This window comes from Antedon bifida, chromosome 3, assembly GCF_963402885.1.
Source record: "Antedon bifida chromosome 3, ecAntBifi1.1, whole genome shotgun sequence".
NCBI classification, from domain to species: domain Eukaryota; kingdom Metazoa; phylum Echinodermata; class Crinoidea; order Comatulida; family Antedonidae; genus Antedon; species Antedon bifida.
In genome coordinates, this window is record NC_136228.1 from 23,486,891 (window position 1) to 23,510,221 (window position 23,331).

General features: G+C 35.7%; 1 pseudogene; it reads right to left on the reverse strand.

Annotated features, from left to right (window-relative positions):
* Window positions 1-17,153: 17,153 nt before the first annotated feature.
* LOC144838311 (paraneoplastic antigen Ma2 homolog) lies at window positions 17,154-18,551 on the reverse strand (annotated as a pseudogene).
* Window positions 18,552-23,331: the final 4,780 nt, after the last annotated feature.

Consider the following 23,331-nt stretch of genomic DNA (forward strand, 5'->3'; position numbering starts at 1 on the left):
CAGGTTCTTCGTTCTCATCGCCAAGCCCGATGACCACCCCTTCTAAAAATTCAGTATCGTCAGTCTGAAATTAGAATTGTTTTAATTAATAACTACAACGTACAAATCATATCTAATTCATCTCAAAATACAAAGCAATTCACCATCATTTTTATAAGTAAATTCATTTCTAATCAATATGTATTAATTTCATTTACGCTATTTCCATTCCAGAAATACGACATGTTTCATTCTTCCTTAATAATTACGTTAAACTTTTATGTACTTCACTATCAAAACAAAAAAAATCTTAGTATTTAATCTTGTGCAACGCGACTCTACAGCTTACTATGGTTGGTCGGTAAACACTAACGTGAGCACGCGACGGCAGCTATGTATATGGCCTTGTTAACAGAGATACTTATTTATTCAAAACTAAAATATATTGGTAATAATTAAATAACATCTGAGTAGGCTCAAGCTTATAAAGTCACGCCTTCCTACACATCTCAAGCTTAATTTCTAACACAAAATATGTTGAGCTTAAAACATTCAATATGACTTTACCGATACTAATTATACTGTACAACCAACAAACTAACATCGTAGTGCAATTATTTTAACACACTCCAACCCAAAACACCTTGCCCAGACGACAATTGAAAGAATTAGGCCGAGAGCATGCCTATTAGTATTTGGTAAATATCAAGCCGCCAATAAACCTCAAACTTGGCATGCTAAAAAAAATTAATAAAACCATCACAACACTTACTTCTACAACAGTAGATCTCGTGCTTTTAAGTTTATTTGTTTCCTCTACCACTACCGCCGAAATGGTAACCTGTTTCAGTGCTTTCCAGTCAATCAACTGACTTTTATCGCCCCAAGGACTAAATCAATATTTGATTCCTGTGTGCCTAACTTTAGACATCGTCTCTTATAGGTGGGTGTCTCCACTAACTTCCCCACCTGAAAATTTATTTTACATAAAGCATCAAAATTGAAAATGCTATTAGTCACAAAGCAACTTTACTTTATAAATAAAATAACATTATTAAACACCATCTAATAAATACAAAAATTCATCAATAATTACCTCTAATACATTCCCTTTCACCGATAGCCTTCGCTTAGGGGGGCTTCCCTCTAAGTTCAACAACTTCGACTTCTCATTCTTCAACTGATCACGTGCAATCGCTTCAGATCCCTTATAACTATCCTCAACATATCAATTTCACGATATCAATTACAAACAACAGGCTGGCCATTTACCAATGCAATCACAACTTTTCAAACACAATTAAACTTCAGCAATACCAATATAACAACTATAATATAAAAAATCAGAATCACTTTTTATTAATAAAAAAAAATAAATCTACCATTTCTGGTTCCATCAAAGAAACATTTATTTTGGGATGTTAACATCAAATCAAATAAATTATCCTCAAACATAAAAAAAACACAATTAGTTTCAAACTAATAAAACACACTCGAACCCTCGCCGATGTTGTTAGCTCAGTAAACGCCGCCCCTGCCTTAACCGCTCGGCCTTAAGACTCGCAATGTAGCAGATTTTAATTAAAAGATGAAAGACCGTTTCTGTGTTGAATGTATTTGTGACAACATGAATAATCATAATAATAACCTCTCCGCAAATATAAAACAAAATAAACAAGAAAAAAAATTCATGATGATAAGAAGAAAACATTCTATCAAAAACCTTTATCAATTTAGCTTACAACCTAAAATACCTAAATTGTAGGCCTATATTAAATAAAACCCTAAACAAATACTACGTTTACTGTCATATTTCAGATTTTTTACTCATAATTTGATTGACAAATATCATCTAATACTCAATTTTATAATAAATAACACCTAAAATAAACAAAACCAAACTGGTTGGGTCGAGTATACCCCGTAATCACAACATGAACGATGTACAGTATTTGATTGAAGGTCGACTCGACCTACCGGAATGGTATAGATAATATAGCTCGAATAAGAGAGTTGGAATATTTGTAAACATAAGTATTGCTAATTTTAACAAGTGTAGCCTATACTGTAGTAAAAGGCCTGGTAGTATCAATTCCCATAGGGTCTACTACCCTAGCTAGTTCAATTAACTGAGCCGGATCGGCTAGGTCTCCTTCCTACTACTAGGTCTACTTGCTTGATGCAGTATCTGCTTTTTTGGAGAGTAAACTACTTTAGGCCTACTTAGACAAACGGGAAACCAAACGTACGTGCGGACGGCGATCGGATCTTGTTTAGGAGTTTGGTTTATAGGATGGGTTTTGAATCCACTGAGTTTTGTTATTTATGGGCCAATCGTCTAGGCTAGCTAGGCCCATGGGCCCCAATCTTTTAACGTAGCCATTGGGGCATGGAATCCCTCCTAGTCAGAATGGCTCTCACCCATAAAAAAAAATGATTTAGGCTAGGCCTAGTACGTGAAGCCGATAATACGATCTGTACTATACTAAAGAGGTATAAAAATAGTATAATTTATGACTCCATGATCTGTACTAAATTTTGTATTTCATTAAATGTCAAATAAATATATTCTACTACTGTTATTATTACACTTTAAGCCCAGCTTAGAAAATCTACAAAAAATGTATTTCACAATGATCGAGTGGTCTTCATTTGACAGGGGAGAGAGATTTAAATTAGTTGACAAACACAACATACTGTACATGACGTTGCGAGTTTGGAATCCACTGATGACGTGATTTTGTGAATATCTCATGAATATTAATGAGCTTCCATAAGCTGCTGATAAACAGACTTTCCATGAACTTACCCTAAAATGTATATAAAATTTATTTTTTTTTAATTTCTCGTTATTACTTCTTCATTGTGTCTATAATATTTTTTATTTAATAAATAAACGATATTTAAAAGCAATTTTAAACCCAGAATCCCCCTTTAAATGTTTAAAAGAAATAGCTACTGAGATACTTAACAATATTATTTCAATTTACTGTAGATAACCATAATAAATGCACTCGCTCCCAAAGTAATAATGACTTATCTATTCCGTTATGGAATAACTCTCAGGGTAAAAGAACTTTTGTTTATAGATCAACAAAACTATGGAATTCTCTACCAAATAACATAAAATCAGAACTCGGTCAGAACTCCATATGTCTTTGGCAACTTTTAAATCTTCACTATAGAAAACATATATGTATTAACCTTTTTGCCTTCACAATTGTAAATAGTTTTATATCTCTTTTCTTTCTTTTTGTTTTTCTTTTATATTTTATTTTTGTTATAAATATGTTTACTGAACCACTTTGGAAATCAGTACAAATAAATAAATAAATTATAATGGTATGGCACCCAAATAAGATAACAGCAGCTCACAAGAAAAGTGCATAAAACGCCTTATGTAAAGTTAACTTTAAAAAAGAAGATATATTACCTTACTGTACCTCTATCATTCTATTCTCAATATCATCATAAAATGCCGCGTAGCATTGTGTTGATTCTTCATCAAATGTATACAATTTACCAACCGAGCGCATCTTTCGAATTTGCAACAGAATGTTTCCAAATGTCATGGTTAGCTACAAACACAAAATTTTGAAATGTCTTGTAATGTAAGCATTTTGAACTACTTTTATAAGAAAGAGGTATAATGTAGGCCACTATGTAATTTCGTGTCATTTTTTTGTTAAAAGCAAAATTCAAGCTGATTTAGTGTCTTTAGGGTGTAAAGTAATAAAAAAAATATGTTGCCATTTTTCTAAAGAAGCTTAAGGGTGTCAAATCCAAGATGGCCGCCAATACATAAAAAATCCAATAAATCTAACATGTTGGACAAAGTAACTTCCATTTTGAATAATGTTTTACGTTAGAACTAGTGCCATATGCGTTCTATACTACATAAACCTACATGCAACAGTATTCAGCCATTTTGAATCCCAAAATGGCCGCCATTTGAGAAAATGGTTAATTTCTTATTAAGACATGTGTACTGTTAAATGACATAGATTTAAGTCACATCAAATGATAGGCATATGCCAACAAAATGGTAATTAACATAACATATTGACCATTTAACATACCAGTCTGCAACTCAGTCTGGCCAGTCGGCATACAACAATACTTTTTATCAGGAAAATCAAAGTTACCTTATAATTCCTCGCTTGCATCTCCTGCAAGGGTTGGGGTTAAGTTTTCTAAGTTGCTGCATTCATGAACAATACAACCGCATATTTCTGTACATGGGAGCTTATTCCTGCGGCAACTACACACATTTCCTTGACATCCAGATTTGCAGCCACATTTAATAAGTGCAATTATAGCTTCTGGTGCAGGGGCATTTAAGCATCGCACTGGAACAAACTTGTCTTCTTCCAATTCCCATCCATAGTCAGTTGGAGAAGGAAAATGTGGATGACTTTCACAGGCCTTTCTCCACACCATTGCAATGTAATGTGCTCTCAGGATGTGTGGTTGTAATGAACCTTTAGTGGGAGGAAGACTCTCTCCCTCTGCTTGACGGTTCGAATATAAGAACCAGCGTAGTTCATCAACTTTAGTGTGTAATTTTGATCTATACAGCAAACAAACAAACTTTTCTAATTGGGTTGTCATTTCTGGACCTGGTTCTGTTATGTCATCCTGACCTAGTAAAGCCAATACATCCAATATTCCGTCTTCCAATGACATGAACACCTTCATGCACCAGTCTTTTGTCCTTCCAGCAAACCTGCCACACATATCTGATCCTGTAAATGCATGAAACCCAAGAATAGCTAATGCACGTTTTTCCCCAAGATTTTTATAGATAGGTTTGATAGGGATCTTCCTGTTGTTTTTCCCCTTTCCAGTCAGGAAAAATGTATTGACAGGTAGTTTTGGATACATGTATATCATCAACAACAAGACATCCGTATCTGGCGAGTCGATGACAATCTCCACATCACCATTCACGGAAAGAGCATGTAGTAAAAGTAAGGTATCTGCCTCTTCATGACTATGAGTGAGTAGTGTATTTGGCACATTAATATTGCCTTTGGTCTCTGTCCCAACTGTTACCATAAATTTCTTCAGTTGATTGACAGAGCTCCTACTATGACCCAGTGTCTTTGCAGCTAAGTATTCAACTAACTCTGCCTTTGTCTTTATGTCTGAAAGAAAGTCCTTCAATGAAATATTGTTGATTAGTGAGCTATCTTGAATGTGATAGTAGGTTGACCTTCCTTTCGTTCTCTTCTTTCTCATTTGTTCTTTCAAAGAACTAGTAATGTATCTATCAAATACCAAACGAACTTCATCATACCGTTCTGCGATCACAACAAGCTTGCTCAGAAACGAATCAGCAAAATCACTGCAATATTTCATATCATCTGTTTTGGAGATTGAGTTTACTAGTGCCATACCATCTATAACAATAACTGTGTACTGATCTGTTGTTACATCCTGGTCCATTGGTTGTATTGTTTCATCTGAAGTAATGTATTGTTCTTCAGGAATTAGTTCTTCGAGGTGATGAACAATCTTAGATTTGTCATATGCAAGAAGAAGTGTCCCGTCTGAAGCAAAAAGTGCACGTGGAATAACGCCAAACTTATACTTTCCTACACATACCTTCAAATCTAGATCAGGGCGACTACGTGATACAACAATGAATCTTTGTAGGAGGCCTCTTTCTTCTTTGACTTTGATGAGTTTGTCACCTGTTTTCAGGTTCATCGCTGTATTTGCACTTTTAAATGTACCAATCTTCCTCCTTTTCATTGGATCCCATACAGACAATTTGCCCTCTACAAGACGTTCTGTTACAAATGCCTCAAACATGTTCTGCCCAATGGCATCACGCTCTAATATTTCATTTGTCACCTTCTCATTCATTACTTCTTTGCTAAGAAGATTATAAAGGTCATTACCATCAGCATTGAATGGATCTCCATGGTCAACAAACACCTGTGTGAGCAATGCAGCATTCTTCTTTATTCGGGATGCCTTTCCTCCTGTTATCTCATGGTGCTGTTTTCTAGAAAATTCGTTTCCTTTAAAATGCTGGCTTTCAAACTCAGAAACTAGATTTGCCAGCTCTGGTGCCTCGTTTAGATTTTGTGGACCTTCTGTGCTCCCGGTAATATCCTTATGATAAGCATCTTGCAAATGAAACGATGCATCACTTAGAATATCTTTCTCTTCCGTCATTTTGTCTAAAAAACTGTCAAAATAGAGATGGTAGAGAGAAAGAAGAGTTATAGTATGGGCTTCTAGTGACCTGTATAGATGTTTTCCATTTAAGATTTGTGTTACTGTTGTAGGTGAATAGAGTCCAGCTTCAACCCAAGCTTGGTCAATTCCGCTTGCTTCAACATATTTCCCCAATGCTGCCAATGCCCAAAAGACTACATGTAGCTCACCGGGTCGAAACAGAAATTGTTTCTTAATGTCATCTCTGTCCACCCAAAGTTTCATCGCCATATCATACAGTTGAAGGTCAAGAGTCATCACCGTTATCTTTCCTTTTCCTAATACCTGAGTTGTTATATCATGTGCTCTCATCAGACCAGTGTATAACGTTCCATATTCTGTGGGAGGTGATCGTATTAACGGTGGAACTAATGAAACATTGGTACGTCTTGCAGGAGATGAGAGGAGGGAGTTAAATGCTCCCCATGTTCCTGGAGCTTGTAAATGAGTATCTTTATTTCCTTCAAAGTTCAGACATTCAAGTATCCATGCCATATCTGTCTTTTTACTCATCTCTGTAATGGGCTGTGAAGTGCTCAACTTGCATGGAAACTTATTCTTTTTAGGACTTGGTTTTGAACACACTAGATATTCACATTCCAAAGCTTCATTATCTGATTGATTTTTAGCCTTTGGTGTGCGATCAATTTTAACTTTTGGTAAGATTGGTGGTTTGTCTTGATTGACAGTTTGATAAATTGCTATTGCTGTTCCATGCAATGTATTCATGCCGCAGGGCGTGGCTTCTAGAAAATCTATGTTGTCCAGTGCGAACCAAACAAAGTTATCCTTTACAAGCCAAGGAGGAAGACACAGTCCTCCCACAGATTCCATCTGCATTTTAACAGCTTTGGCAATACCGGATTCGATTTCCATAACTTTAGAGTAACTGGTGCCAAGATCGAGCTCTTCTAACTTTGATACAATTGACTTTGATCTAGTATTCTTGTGTACATCTAGAGCTAAACCAACAGATAAAGGAGTTTCACAGTGGTTTCTAAAGTCGCCTGCCTCTGTCTTTGGTTTATAGGACACTTGTCTGTCTGATTTGTAAGCTTGAACAAAGTGTTGCGCCAAGACTGATGCACTTTGACTTATAGATGTTTCTCTTCTCTCAGTTTGAATGGGCCTTGTTCCTTGTATAGCATGCTTGCAAAACATGTACAGCAATGGTGGTGGGTCATAATCTTGAAATGTACCACAGAACTTCCATTTAGGTGAGTTTTCAATATCTTTTCTTATTAGTTTGGCTGCTTTGAGAAGAATCTGCAAGTCCTCCTTTAGATTTCCCATTTCTATTGCAATTGATACCGCAACTTCTTTAGATTTGGTTGATAAAACTTGCTCTGACATTGTCTTGTCTAATGGTCTGTTAAAGTGTACATCAGGAATACTATCAATAATCAGCTGCTTTAAATATGGTTTATACCGTGGATTGTTAGGTACTGATACTCCGTTGCTTTCAAGAATATTTATGTAAGTTGTTTGAATATCATTCATGTTAAGAATAGTGTCTGTTTGATTGTCAAGTTCATATTCTACTACCTCAAGTAGTTCAAGGTCAGATACAATTTTACTGCAATCATCATCATGTGTCGTTTCAGATTTACTGTTCCTATCGATTTCTCTTTTTACCTTTACTAAACAAGGAAGATGGTATTTGATATCATACGCAACTGCTGCTAGAGGATCAGCTGCTGCAACAACATTACTAAGTCTTGCTTTAAGATTTAAATTGCTTGTGTTTTTGCCAATTTCAATGAACTGGAATCCCATGTTTTTTGTTGAAATATCATGCAGTTTAATTTCTGTGTCTTCATCACAAATAATGCATTTATGGTTGTCAAAACTATTTCTTTTGCCCCTTGTGGATGTTGAGGCAGACATATCAGTAAAGGAAGATGGTCTTCCCCTCTTTTTTTGACGTATGGCACCAACATCCCCAACATTTATCCCCTTGTTAAATCTAGCTTTTGCCCTATCAATTTTGCCTTTGTGTGTAAGATCCTGATAGCATTGCCTGTGATAGGAAATGCCCTCATTTAACAGTTGCTCTGCACTTAAATCTTGTATACGATTAATCAATTCTACAAAATCTGTTTCGCCATACTCATATCTTAATTGAGCACTTTCTATAATTTTTTTAATTGAATCCAATGATGGTGTTGTTACGTAACTTTTATATCCACTTTGGCCACCACTTCTCTGACAAACAAAGCACACTTTTTCATCAATTAATTTTTGCTTTTTGGTTGTCAGATGAGCTTCCATGATTTGATATACAGTTTGGAAAGGATAGGAGAAGTACTGTTACCTATATGAATATAATAGCATTATTTAACTATGTTTATAAGAAGATTTATCAATATAAAAACAAAATTGAAAACATTAATTTACTAAATTTCTTTATAATCTTCTTCTATACATATTACTTATAATTAACTACTAACCTGACAAATAACATTTCACTTGGGATATCCTTTTTAGAATAAATTTAATAAACCTGTAATTTCAAGTTTAGAAGACCATAACACAAAAGCATTTTGTGGTACCATATCATCAAAAGTGTAATGTACTTGTGAGAGAGTCAATAATGGCAATAACTCATACAAAGTTAGACAACATTAGACAAGTTTAGACAACTTTAGACAACTTTATACAATCATATGAAAATGACTATTGTAGAACATTCTAGTACAACAAAATATTTATTTACACATATGGACACATATTAAACAAAAATATTTAAATAATTTAATTTTTTAGTGGCGGCCATTTTGAAATCCAATATGGCCGACAGATTATACTTTTGCCTAGTCACAAATGATTGTTTAATGAATAATACCATCAAAACAGACTTGATTCACATTGATAATTTGTTTTATTGGTGACATTCTTATCTAAATAGCGTTTTTTTTAAATGTTGGCGGCCATCTTGAATTTGGGCCTTTAAATGTCTTTTAAAAAAATGGCAACATATTTTTTTTCATTCCTTATATTATCAAGATATGAAATAAAGTCTAAGTTTGCTTTTAACAAAAAATATACACAACATTCTTATAGACGACATACCAGCCTACACTAGTAATTGAATAAAGCAATTTAAAGCAAAAATGATTTAAATCTGACAGTATTAGCGGAGATATTATCTTTTGAAGGCGATAATCTCTATTGTTTTAGTTAAACAAAAACTGTCTCCTATACACAATTTGCACTATGTTGTGTAATGTAAATTCAACACCAATTATCGATGAATTTTTGTTTTGTACGGTTCTATTGTATAAAATGAATTATTGATTACTATATTCAAGGTTATTTTTAAAGGTCAAGTTCATTGATAAAGGATAAATACAACATTTCAAATAATTTAACTTTATACAGAACTGGCAATTTTATTAATAGAATTAACTATAATAATGCATTATTATTTTAACAATCCCTTATTATTTATTATTAATTTTATTAAACATTATTTTAAATATTATTTATAAAATATATTCATAACACAAGGCTTTCTTTTGGATATTTGGTGGTTCTGAAAAGAACTGTTTGTTTTGAGTGTTTCTTTTTATATTTTTTGTCTTCTTTTTTTTGCACATTAAATCTATAAAACATCATCTTTGATCATTGGAACATCTTCAAACAAGCTCTCCGCCTTCCCATTAACAAGTGAAGATTCATCTAACTTCCATGTTTTGAACAGTAAAGGGTACATTTAAATCAAGAATATTTTGGTCTTTTTCTACGAGTTTCATCCAATTAAGGACCAGATACATACTTGCCAATAATACCGAGAGCCTGGCACCCAGCACACTCGGCACAATAACGGCTAATAACGCGACTGGTGGCCAGCAATAGTGCCCTATCGGTTCGCGTTCCTCTTGTGTATTCGTCCCACAGCAGGTTCAGACGATCTGTTGCACGTGCAGCATGGCGTGATTGATTACGTATGTTATCCTCCATGCCAACTCTGAATGAATCGCAACTGTCTGTCCTTTGTCAAATAGCAGCTTACAAAGTAAGTAGAAGTGTAGATTAGCTGCAGACAAACAATTAAAATTACATTCCTTCCTTCCATCAGTTGTCGGACGAAGGGTCTGGTATTTGGTTGCTGCATGTAGGCGCGTTGAAGGCCAACTTCTTGGACCTTGCGAAAGATAGCCTAACATTAGTCCAGCGTTTACTTTTTGGTATATACATAATGTAGATTATAATTTAAAATTAAGATTCGATGTAAATTACAATATAAGATTCGATAGCATGTAAATTTATAATAAAATGTACATTGATTTAATGCAATAATAAATAATATAAATACTGAAGATCATAATGAAATAAAATAACACACATTTGCTACGCAAACGTAAATTAAAAATGCAATGTTGCATAAAGACGTAAATTATAATGAAATATTAAGATTCGATGTAAATATTAATAAAATGAAAGATTCGATTTCATGTAAATCAATAATAAAATACAAATAGCGAACGTAATTATTAATATTTTATATACAAATTCGATAGTACATGATTTTTGGCCTATGTTTATGCCATACTTTATTTGTTCGACCTTTCTGTAAATTAACGCCATAGGCCATAGGCTAGGCCTAGCTTGTAGTAGATAGGCTACTACTACAATCTAGGCCTAGCCTAGCCTACCTTACCTACTACAGCCTCTAGCTAAGGAAAGTGCTATAGTATAGGCCTACTATTTTAGACCACAGACAGCTAGCGGTAGCGTAGTTAGCTAGCCTACAATAATATTATTAGCAAACTGACAGAAATAATATTAAAAATAGAGTGTGAGTGAATTATTTGTTTAAAGTTTAATAACTCTTACAAAAACTACTTTACTTTAAAACTTCTACATGCACTTTGGCCGCACGCAATCCTTTGTATTTTACACCAAAAACCATGTTGCATATCTGGCCTTAAAAGGTTCACACTCAATTATACAGGGGTATGACTTTGTGAACTCTGGTTTAAAACTGCAATATTTTCGCTTCGGCATTATGAAGATTTTCTTGATTATAGCTTTGCTCGACGAACATTAACTGATAAATGACATTTAAAATGTTGGGAGTAAATTTAATTACGGCCTAAATGATTTAAGGCGTAATTAAATTGTCATTTTCTGTTCACCCACCATTCATTATGATTCACACATGTCATGCTCTCGCAGACAAAACAACATGCATTCTCGGCCGAGATAGAAACAAATGAAATAAACAATTTTACAAGAATGAAAAGACTTTTGACTTGGGCGTTGGATATTAATTGACAAAACAAAGAACCTAAAACAAAGGTTTGCTTGCTTTAGAATTTTATTGTTAATTCACATAGGTTAACCAAAATGACATGGATTAATCATATTAACTATAACAACACGGAACATCAATTCTATATAGACTCTTCTACACATAATGTAACAAATAAAACACTAATGTAATCAAACACTGTATACTCTCTCTAACCAATTTTTCAATCTTCTATCGACTAAAGCCGAAATATAGTCGTTATCTCGGGACCGTTCTATAGTTACCACCAGATAAGCTTACTTCATCAAGGCTTCTATGAATGGATGACGAGTTGGGAGCAGGAACGCTAGTAGACCATACCCAGTACCGTTTTGATTACGAACAATCGGGAAAGTTGATTTAAATTATATTGTTGTCAATACTTTCATGTACCTAAATCATTATAATGGGATGGCACCCAAATAAGATAACAGCAGCTCACAAGAAAAGTGCATAAAACGCCTTATGTAAAGTTAACTTAAAAAAGGAAGATATATCACCTTACCTCTCTATCATTATATTCTCAATATCATCATAAAATGCCGCGTAGCATTGTGTCGATTCTTCATCAAATGTATACAATTTACCGACAGAGCGCATCTTTCGAATTTGCAACAGAATGTCTCCAAATGTCATGGTTCCTGCTGGTGATTCCTCCATCTCTTGAAACAGTCCCCGTTTTCGCTTGATACACAAGATGGCAATGTGTCTGTCATTAAAACCATCAAAATCAAGTTGGTTCAGCATGTGAATGGCAATTGTAGGCTGCATAAACCCTGCAAAACACAAAAATCTTTATTTACAAAATTGAACATGCATTGATCACAACTACAGTATTATATAATATTTTGGCCATTGATCTGATGTGAAATGAATGAATGCTCATACACTCCCAACGAGATGTTGTGTGTCCCCCAAAACTGACGTAAATTCAATTTTACAATTTAGATCAGTTTTTGGGGGGACACAAAACATCTGTAAATAAACTAAATCGAACGAATGTTTCTTCAATGAATATATGACTAACTATAGCCTCTTCTTATAGACCTAGGCACCCGGCCCCACTATTATAGTATAATCAGGCTAGGCCTAGATTTGAACGACAACGTAAGTAGGCAGGGACTTATATTTATAAAAATCCTACTTACCCTTTCAACCTCGCTGCAGTCCGAGGCCGCACTTTCCGTTTTTTGGGGTTGGGGTGGTAGGCCTTCTTCATCACTTACCGGAGCTGTTACGGTGGGGCAAGCATCGGTTTTTAATCTCGGCCTTACCACCACCCTAGTCTTCTGCATTTTAGAAACATAGAAATAATTTTCGATGTCCCCGTTTAAAAAGTGGGCGCTACATATTCTGTTTGTTCCCTTCCACAAATACCCCTTTCTCGTTAACTTTACAAATTCAGTACATTTAGTAAACGTTACACTACGTTTAAACTTGTCTGGAAATAAAAAAAATGAAACATTTGGGTGTGTTGAGCCAATCCGATTGCATCCACCGATACAGCAAGCACTCGGCATCTTGCGAAAATAATGATGGTGCGTGTGTCGCACATGTTATTTTCGTCGTCATGCACTGATGATACATCAAGCTGCTGTGTCTGGCTGACATGTCAAAGTGCATTAAATCAACCAATCACGATTCGCCTGGGTTGAAAAAGATTAACCAATCACATACGGCTGCCGTGGCTACTACCGCTGAGCGCGATTGGACATACGTGTGTTTAGAGCGATCGTGAAAACTAATATGATGTGCGAGTTAGTCGGCCATATTCCGTTTTGAGGTGCTATGGTGCTAGAAATACACACATTCGAGTTGAAAGTCTAAAGTACTTGGCCTAGGTAGAATATCTCAAGTACTGTAAATACATAGGATGACAATTTACCTTAATTGAAAATTCAATAAACTCATGATGTGGTGATCGACGATGATGATTAGACAGGCTAGACTAACTAGCTAGGCCTATATTGACAGAGTTGTAAACTAGTAATAGGTAGGCTAGGCCTCCTTGTTATTGAGGCTACTGTACTGTTAACTTTGTTTGACTTTTTAGGGTGCGCAAGGAAGTGACCTGTGTATAAGACGCACCCAAAATTTAGAGGTCAAATTTGTGCGTCAAAAGTGCATCTTGTACACATGAGATACTTACTTGGGAGAATGTAATCCTGTTCTTCCAGTTTACCATGCATGCATTTGGGATACAAGGGAGTTTCATGTTCATGTATCCCTCTTACACGATTGTATATACTTTTAAATTGTTGGACTTTTAATTCCTTGTCGTAACTCAAATCATTGGTCTCGGGTGTAGTTGACACAATCCAATAAATCATTGTTACAATAGATTTGATCCATTTTGGTATCTGGTCACAGTCTTTAATCTTTCCAGCCTTCAGACATTTATTTAAGTTCTACTGCAGTTTGATCATATTAAACATCTTCAAAAAGTATGCAAACTTTTTATTTAAAAAAAATTTAAAATATTGTGTTTAAAGATTGTTGGCAATTAAATGGACTACAGTACTGAGATAACATTTGAGTGTATAATTTTATAATAATAATAATCATGTACCATATTAGTGCTGGTCCAGCAAAGGTGATCAATTGAAGTAGTTAAATACTTGCCTCACATCAAAGTAGTGTACGTATTCTTCATGGAATTTTTGAGGTAGGCAGCTACAACTACTATGCCTATCGGAAACAATTCTTTCCTCTGAAATTACCCTTTAAAACCAACAATGTTCTTTTCAACCCCTCCAGTTCCATCGCCGGTGAATTTGAACATTCATCTTTCTGTAAAACGAATTCAGTTAAAAAGTTAATTACCAATAATTTTGGAGGTGGCATGTCCAAAATGTTATAAGCACAGTACAGGTAAAGTATTACGGTACAATGAAGATGGAGTAAATTTGACTTGACGACTTACTTGGATGTTGATTACTTTATGGGTGGTATACGTGCCAAACTTGGCTGTATGTCCTGGGCTATCGCAGCGCATATCACATGAAATATTCATGTTGCTCTTGAAATTGTGTTCTCTCTGTGCTGCGAAAACACAGGACACAGCTGGCAGCAAATACCTATTAAAAAAAAACATAACTTGGTTTGGTATGTTACTATTAGTAACACAGTAACAACACATCATCAAGCTCAGAGGAGCGTTTATTGCTGTGAATGAACGCGATAGACCATTGAAAAAATATAATAATAGATGTACTGTATTTACCATTTCTGGTGGTAGAAATATGTTCGATCAGTAAAAACTGCAATGTTTTAAAATCTTAGAGCTCTTAAGAACTGTGTTATACAATTACAGCCTAGAAATATAAAAAAATGTATTTATGTACCGTAAATAGTGTCTGCTTTCCCTCCACACTGCCGACACCTGTCAAACAGAGCCATTAATTCTCTTTGACAACGATATATTTTCGCTGACACCTAGTAGTATCTGCTGATTCATAATCAGTTTGGTCATCTGGAGCAATGTAGTCCGCATCGGTATCTTGGTAAAATACCAATATATATGATAAACAAAATGTTTTGTGATTTGAGTACTGTATGCCTATGTTGTTCAATAGGTGGCATCAATGCGAACTTATACTTTATGCACAGTTTGACGCTATCAATGGCGTGCTTCATTGTTGTGGCATTTATGACAATTTTGTCATCTGATTGGCTGCCCCATGGAGTGTTGGGCATGGGGGTGTTCGGTGGTGAGTGGGTTTGTTCTTGGCATAATGCGATTTTAGCTTCAAACATAGCTTGGTAAACCATTGCCAATCTGGCTGCCTGGCCCTGGGTCTTGGCGAGAACCCCTTTCTACGCTAACGCTAAGGTCAAATTTGCTTTCGCAAAATTTGCGAAAGGTCGCAGATTTTCTTTCGCGAAATTGAAAATACTTTTGTCAAATTTAAAAATGATAAAAAATGGCCAAAATGGTCTGTAAATACATTTACATAGTGTATGCTGTTGTCTTGTTTATTTTTACTTTTATTCCATTCAAACATGACCATAGCAACATTCTTAATTATAGGCCTAGGCCTAAAACATCATGTACATACATGCGCAGAGATAGTATTTGGCGGTCAGCGCCAGCCAAAAGCAAGAATCACTCACCCAGCGAGTGGTCGGAGTCGTGCGCGACGTACGTCAATATAATATCCATGTGTAGCCTAGAAAAGTATTTTTCGTCAATCAATAAAAAATGGAAAATTTGTTTCTGTTTGTGTGTTTTTTTTCATTTTATTCACAACACAATAACGTATTGTCATGGAATTTTTCTCATCACACACACACATATTCCCCAGCCCTAGCTGATGCTCTGTGATTCATGTGTGTGCTCTGCATACGTTATCTGAAAATAAAAATTACTGCGCATGTTTCTCATGACCTTAAATCCCAAATTTACAAGCAAGGATCGGATCGTTTATTTAGGCCTACTCACAAACCGGTTTATTTTCCGGTAATGAATAAACATATTTGTTTTTATTTATGAATTATAAATAATTAATAAGGTGAGTAAAAATATAAACATAGTACTGTACACAATAAATAACAATTGTTCATTTTGTTTTTTGATTATTAAGGCTAAAAAAGGTCTCATGCAGAGGACGATTTGAAAAACTAAAAATATGAGTGTACTCGCATTTAGTAAATTAAAATTATAAACAAAAATGTTTGAGAATTTGAGTGATAGGCCAATATACAGTATAGTCCTAGTTAAATATTTCTAGCAAAAGTGAGTTGATAAATCATCATAAAAAATGTATAGGGATACAACTACAATGATGCACTAGGCCTACTTACTACAACTTCCGAATAAACTAAAGATAATCTGGAAATTAAATGATATACAAAACGAAACAGTACAACAGAAATTAATGTGATCGGTCACTTGCTGAATTGTGAATTACTATTGTGTATCTTTCTTATATCATCGTCAAAAAAAGCCAAAAGCATATGAAATGAAGTGATTTCTTGCATTAATATTCAATAATTCCGGCCGATAATGTAGGTTGAGAAATCAACAAACAATTATTTATAACCGTGATTAGGACTAACTAATTCGTGTACAGTACTACATAACTACATAACTTTCGAATAACTTATAGTAAAGTTAATCGTTAGATGATAGGCTATACAAAGAAAAAACAATAAATCTATAAAAAAAATACGAAACAAGAAAACAGAAAATAACCGGGAACTTCTTTTTTTTTCAGCGATTCCCTCATCATTGCAGTAAATCCCTTTCTTTCTTTAGCGTTAATCCAAACCTGAAATGCCTCTTCATAGTCAAAACCCTCAATTTCTTTCGATTCGAGATGTAGAATCAATTCATAACCAATGACACAGTTAAACTGTTGCGAGTGTAAACACTCTACACACAACACAAAAGATTATCGACTTAGGGTTGAGGTGAGCGGGGTTCGAGTTGATTGGGGCTGCGGCACTAGACACACATAGATAAGTTATTATTCTAAATCGTAATACAAATTATACAATATGCAACTTATAATTAAGGTATGCTGATTAAACCTTTTGACCAATTTCTGTTGTACTAATGTGGCATTAGTTGGGTTGGGACAACCAATCATATGGTTCCCAATTATAACATATTTTAGACCTAGTGTTTGGCGCAGGTGAAGAACGAGTTTTAGGGTTCTACCTCATGGCTAAGGGCTTCATAGCTACATAACGCAGCCTTGGCACTAACTGCCTTAGGTGTTCGCTTTTCTGCCCTAGCCCTACTATTAATTTCCTCACTTCTAACTTCTTTAATTAGTGTTAAATAAGTAGGGGGATTTGATTTACGTTGTTTAAGGTTTAATGTAGATGATAGCATCTCGTCATATACTAGCCCACGGACAAATTGAGTTAGTCTCAGGTGGTCAGCCTTTGCTACCCCAACTGTCCCTGCCTTTGTTGCCCTAGTTAGATTTTCATCCAGGCGCATTAAAAATTTAGAGGCACTTCCCCTTCCGACTGATAGGTCTCCCTAAATAGAGTATAGAGGTCATCTGCATCAACTGCCAATCCATAGACCTCATTAAGTACATCAGCAGTTGATTTATCGGCCACTTTATTTAGGATATTAAGTGCTGGAGGAAAGAGACTTTGACTTAAGATGCTCTTTTGTTCAGCCTGTGATAAGCTATCATCCCTTAAAAGTTGTTGGACTAGTTGGGACCAAGTCTCGAAGTCGAAATCATTTGAAGGGATTGGCACCCGTCCCGAAAACTGTCGTAACCGACGAACACCGGCCGTACGGGGCACGTTTTTGCCTATTAGGTGTTTTACTACTACTTCTTTCGTGTCGGAGGGGATGGAATCTAGCCTAAGATCGTTTAGGGTTTTCCCATGTTCTAAGAGAAATTTTTGTAGTTGTCCCTGGAAATCTGTTGGTAGGATATGGGTATCCTTTTCTGGGGTCTTCCCATCCCATTTTATAATAGTCCAGGTTTCGTTATCTGTGTGGTCAATGGTTGTGGGGATATTTAGATCTGCTACAGGTTTGGAAAATGAAATTAATAGTTGGAAAGTGATATCTGTTTCATCTATAACTTCAACAACCTGGGATCGATCTATATCTTTGAATGCATTAGGTATTCTATCTTGACTATAATTGGCCTTCAATACACCCCGTAATGCAATAGCATGACAAGGATCGACCTTGTGTTTAATACACCAGTCATATATATCCATGGTATACAAAATAAGAAGTTACAATTGTAAATTAAAATAAGTGAAATTACTATAAAATATTACAAATTATAAAACAATAATTAGATATATAAGGGTAATACAAGAATATTATAAAGTAAAATTGAAAAGCATAAAATGTAATACAATGATAAAAATTATGCAATATAGTATATAATTATAAATTTATTATCTAACCAGTGCCTTTTCAAGCCCCACATTGGGCGCCAGTTTTTATGTAACCGCTCTACACACAACACAAAAGATTATCGACTTAGGTTGAGGTGAGCGGGGTTTGAGTTGATTGGGGCGGCGGCACTAGACACGCGTAGATAATAAATAAAAGAGTACAAAATAGTTGGCTTATAGTAGATATGTTATTATTCTAAATCGTAATACAAATTATACAATATGCGACTTATAATTAAGGTATGCTTAAGATTTAGATAACAAGTCAAACTTAAGTTTGTTGACAACTGGCAGTGGTCGAGCTTGTCCCCATTTGGTGTGGTAAACCCGTTCGAAGTTTGACGCTTATACACTCCACCGATTCCCTCGTCTGGCTGTGGACTTTACACACAGAATCCACACACTGAATTTGTTGAGCAAGAAATAAGTGTAAATACAACTTCTTTCAGAACGTACAAAAAGTATCAGGGAGGACCTGACTGCTCTTAATAGATTTAGAGTTGAGTTGTGTACTATGGTAGCCTTTTGTATTTGATTCCTATAACTACTGAATTCTCTATACAGGCTTCATTCAAGGATAATTTAGGATTAGCAAATAAATCATAGCCTAGTGAGTATATAATGACAGGGTCTTATTACTACACTCTAACTTACATATAAACATACAATCAATAGGCTATAAGATGATCAAACATATAGTACATATTTACAATATATCAAGTTGTATCTAAGATAATAAATTCATTGCTGGATTTAATAACAGACAGTGATAAACATAAAAGTAGTATCCTATATGTAGGTAACAAGCACAGCTAAAGGACTTGGCTATGGTACTTAAGCTACAAAATAATAAGTTTATGTTGGTTATCTTACCTGAATTTGTTGAGCAAGGAATAAGTGTAAATACAACTTCTTTCAGAACGTACAAAAAGTATCAGGGAGGACCTGACTGCTCTCAATAGATTTAGAGTTGAGTTGTGATTTTTCCCAACTATGCAGTCTTTTTTATATGTCTTGGCCCCACCCTGTTCCGAAATACATTCCTGGACCATTATCTAATGGCAGATGATTGTGGCCCTATTTCCTTATTTGGAGTTTGATCAGCTAAAAGTTTAGCCTTACAATAATTAGCTCATACTTAAAGTATGTTGGTCAGAACTTTCTGTTTGTAAGGAAGTAGGAATGGTAAATGTTGCAATTTTCCTTGGACTGGCACACTTTTGTGGCCTGGGTTACCCTTCGTCTTCTTGGACTGGCCTACTTTTTTTAGCCTGGGTTACACGAGCATCTGTTTTGATGGAATTGTATGCGGAGATACCTCTTTCACAGTCCACTGAGGTTGTCGGTATGGCTACCCCTATGGCCGTTAAATTTGCAATATTGGGGTAAGTCGCCCTATTTTCATGGAGGAACATTTTCAAAAAGCCTAGCATGTCGCAATCTGTCTACCTCTCTTGTCGAACAAGAAATCGAATCGGCTTCCATTTATTTAAAGCGTCTTCTAATGAGATATGGTCACTGTATTGTTCTGCGATTGTTTTTAAATTTTCTTGTTGTTCTTCTAACTCTATGTGTCTCTGGTCACAGGGACTAAAAAGGACCCTAAGGGCATCCAATATGGTGTTGTCGGGAAACGTTGTTGATAAACGTGGCACAAGTTCTTCGATAAATGACTCTGAAGCCTTCTGAAACTTTGTGCGCTGTGATGGGGAATCCTAGAGATCATGGGTTTTATATGTGACGTACGAGCCTGAAGGATCAGGAGAGGTTGGAATGATGTCCATTACACTCTGTAAGTATGGCCCTGGTGATGTTTGGAGCGATTTTAATGCTACAATGGCTGCATCAACTTGTGATTTTGCGCGGTCATATGTTGTTTTCTCGCGTTGTAACGACAGGGAAAGAAGACCAAGAATGCCCACTGCGTCTGAGTCATTAAAACGAATTTCACTGTTCCCATCTGGTTGGCTATTCCATGAAGAATAGCTCTTCCCTCCGTGTTCCGGTCTACAGCTACTTGATGTAGACAAGATATTACACCACCAATGCAGCCAGCAAGAGATTGAACGCTTTAAAGGATAACCAGCTGGAAAAAAATACCTGCTTGATTTGATTTGCTTTTTCCTCATGGAGCTCTTTTGAAGCAGTAAGCTCTTGTTTCAATTTTGGCGAAAACTTTAGAGCTTTAGAAAATTGGTTAAGGACACTGATATATTTTGCTATATACGGTACCTTGTTGGATGCCTTTTCACTAACCAGTTGTAACCGATGTTCCATATAGTGCGTGGTAATTATTTGAGGAATTGTTGCTCTGAACCTGAAATAGGAAAAACGGCATGTTAAGGAATTGTTGTGTGTTGCAAGGGAGATGGGCACCTATTAAAAATCAGGAAACGCGTATTAAATATTAATATGCCGATCCAATCAAATTCTGCATCAAAACTCAATCACCGTTGTTGGACCTCTTTTGTATGGTTTACATGTTCGATCAGAGACCCGGATCAGTGTCTATTGAGGTACGTTTTTATAATAATATTGTATTTAATACACCTGTGCTTTAGAAACTAATGGATGAGTTATAATTTAATATCATACCTTGTTGCCACTCTTGTGTGAATGCCCATCATCACACTGGCACAATCCGTGGCAAGACCAACCATGTTTTTATCATCTAAACTGCAATCCACAATCATCTCTAGTGCGGCATTATAAATTGTCTCAGCGTCAGTCATGTGTGTTCTTTCACAGAAAGGAATTTTGTTGAAAGAATACCTTCACTATTGATAAATCGTATAAAGGCAACGAGAACAGACGCATTTGATGTGTCCGTAGCTTCGTCAAGTTCTATTGAAAAATAAGGATATGGGCTGGTCGTCCTGGCCTCTTCCATTTCTCTTTGCATGACACTACACAGGGAATGGTAGATGTCTCTTACTGAATACTGAAATGCTTTATTTGTCCATCATCATCATAAAATAACAACAGAAATTGTTCTTGAAGATTGACAATTATTAGTAAAATAATAAATAGATATACAATAAAATATATTATGTACACACACATAATTGCACAAAAAAATATAAGTTATGAAACACGGTGTAAAATGACAAGGTATTAAAATTGAATAGGATTCAGGAGATTAAAATAGTTTAAAACAGCTTTAAAAGGATTAAAAACAAACCATTAGAATGTTCCTAAAACCTTACAATTTATAAATTGCTAAATTCAAATAGACTAAAAATGTTAAAAATGTTTAAAAATATTAAAAATATAAAAACATTTTATAAAGTTTCATTGTTTACATAGTCTTGTATTACATAACATTTTATCGATGGTGACGTGAATTAATTATATCTCGATCTGTTTGTCTTAGTTATTGGAACATGTATTCTACCATTGCGTTTGATAATAAAGTATTTGCTAAGAGGATGATCAACATCCTTAATTATTTTATGAGCTGCCTTCACTATCCAATCTATGTATATTTCATCTAACTGCACCAACAGATCTTTAACAATATATTCAGCTTTCTTTGTAATGCGATTCAATTTCTTTTATCTTTTTTATTAATATTTTCATAATTGCATATCAAATAGAAAGACATAATGGATCCAGGCTTACGGCACCCTTTATAAAAAAATAAAGTATTAGGTTAAAAAATAATGATTTTCATCTTCGGTGTGTTGTGATTGGCGTCAACGCCAACAAAAAGAACTCACTAACAATTTACTTAGGCCTAAAGGAATCTTACAAAAAACACTTAAATTTGGTTTTGTGTTGCATGGCGCCTTGCTGTAACGCGCGAACAACATTACAATATGAAACACACATTTTAAAAAGTACAATAAAAATACATTTAATCATCACTATCCCATACAGTATTTACATACTGTATATAATAATTTAAATTTTATCTCTTTACACCTTTATTATATAGTATTGCTGTTTTTCTCCTTAATTTTTTATTTGGTTATACATAGATGTTGCTTTACGAGCGTTTGCTAGGACATCTTTAGTAGGTTAAAGGCATGACATTTATGTGAATAAATTGATCTTGCATGACATAAGGTTAACTAAAGTAGAGTGGGAGAGACTTTCTCTGAATTGTGTCTTAATATGTTTCATAACACTAATGAACGTTCCACATCACAGTTAGAGTGTGGTAAAATAAGTAAAAGTTTCATCAACCTTACGTCCGTCGCTTGGAAAATCGGGTCCTCTGCCTGGGCCATCTGCTCCCCGACCAGGTCCCCGACAGACAGGCCGCTGAGGTCCGGGCCCTCCAGCCGGCAACTTATCCTGTCTGGGCCGATTGTTTTGGTCACCCGACCTGCCACGACGCCCCTGGTCAGATCCTGAGCCAGGAGGCGGCCGCTGCAGTTGAGGTAACCCGCAATGGTGATATTGGCTTCGAATTCGGTGCCGTTCCGCAGCTTCACGATGGCGTCGAACGAGCCTCTCGTGGTGATGCTGCTAATTCTGTTCACGCGCACCTGCTGCCCAACGCTGACCCTCGCTTCAGTATTTGCCCGCAGCAGGAGCGGCGATGCTGGCCTTTCCAATGAGGTGCTACCCCTCTGGAACTACTTCCAGCTGGCTGGTGCCTCCCTCCTTCTGGAAGTAGAGGAGACGTCGCTGGTGTCCTTCTTCGTGCTGGTCCTTCTTGGTTGTTGTCCTCTTCCCCGGAGGGCAAGAGGAGTGTGGCCACGGCAGATGTGTTATGTGTTGGTAGCCTGATAGGATTTCGATCCAAGTCGGCCCTAAACCGTCTCGGCCAAAGTCAAGTCGGCCCCAAGTCAAGTCGGCCCCAAGAGGAAATTTCTTCATAATCTTACAAAAACTCTTAGAAAGGCATCTGGCATCATCATAAAATTTATCAATACGGTCCGCCAAATCACATACTTCCTCAGTCATTAATAGCAATTTTGCGTCTCTTCCAATAC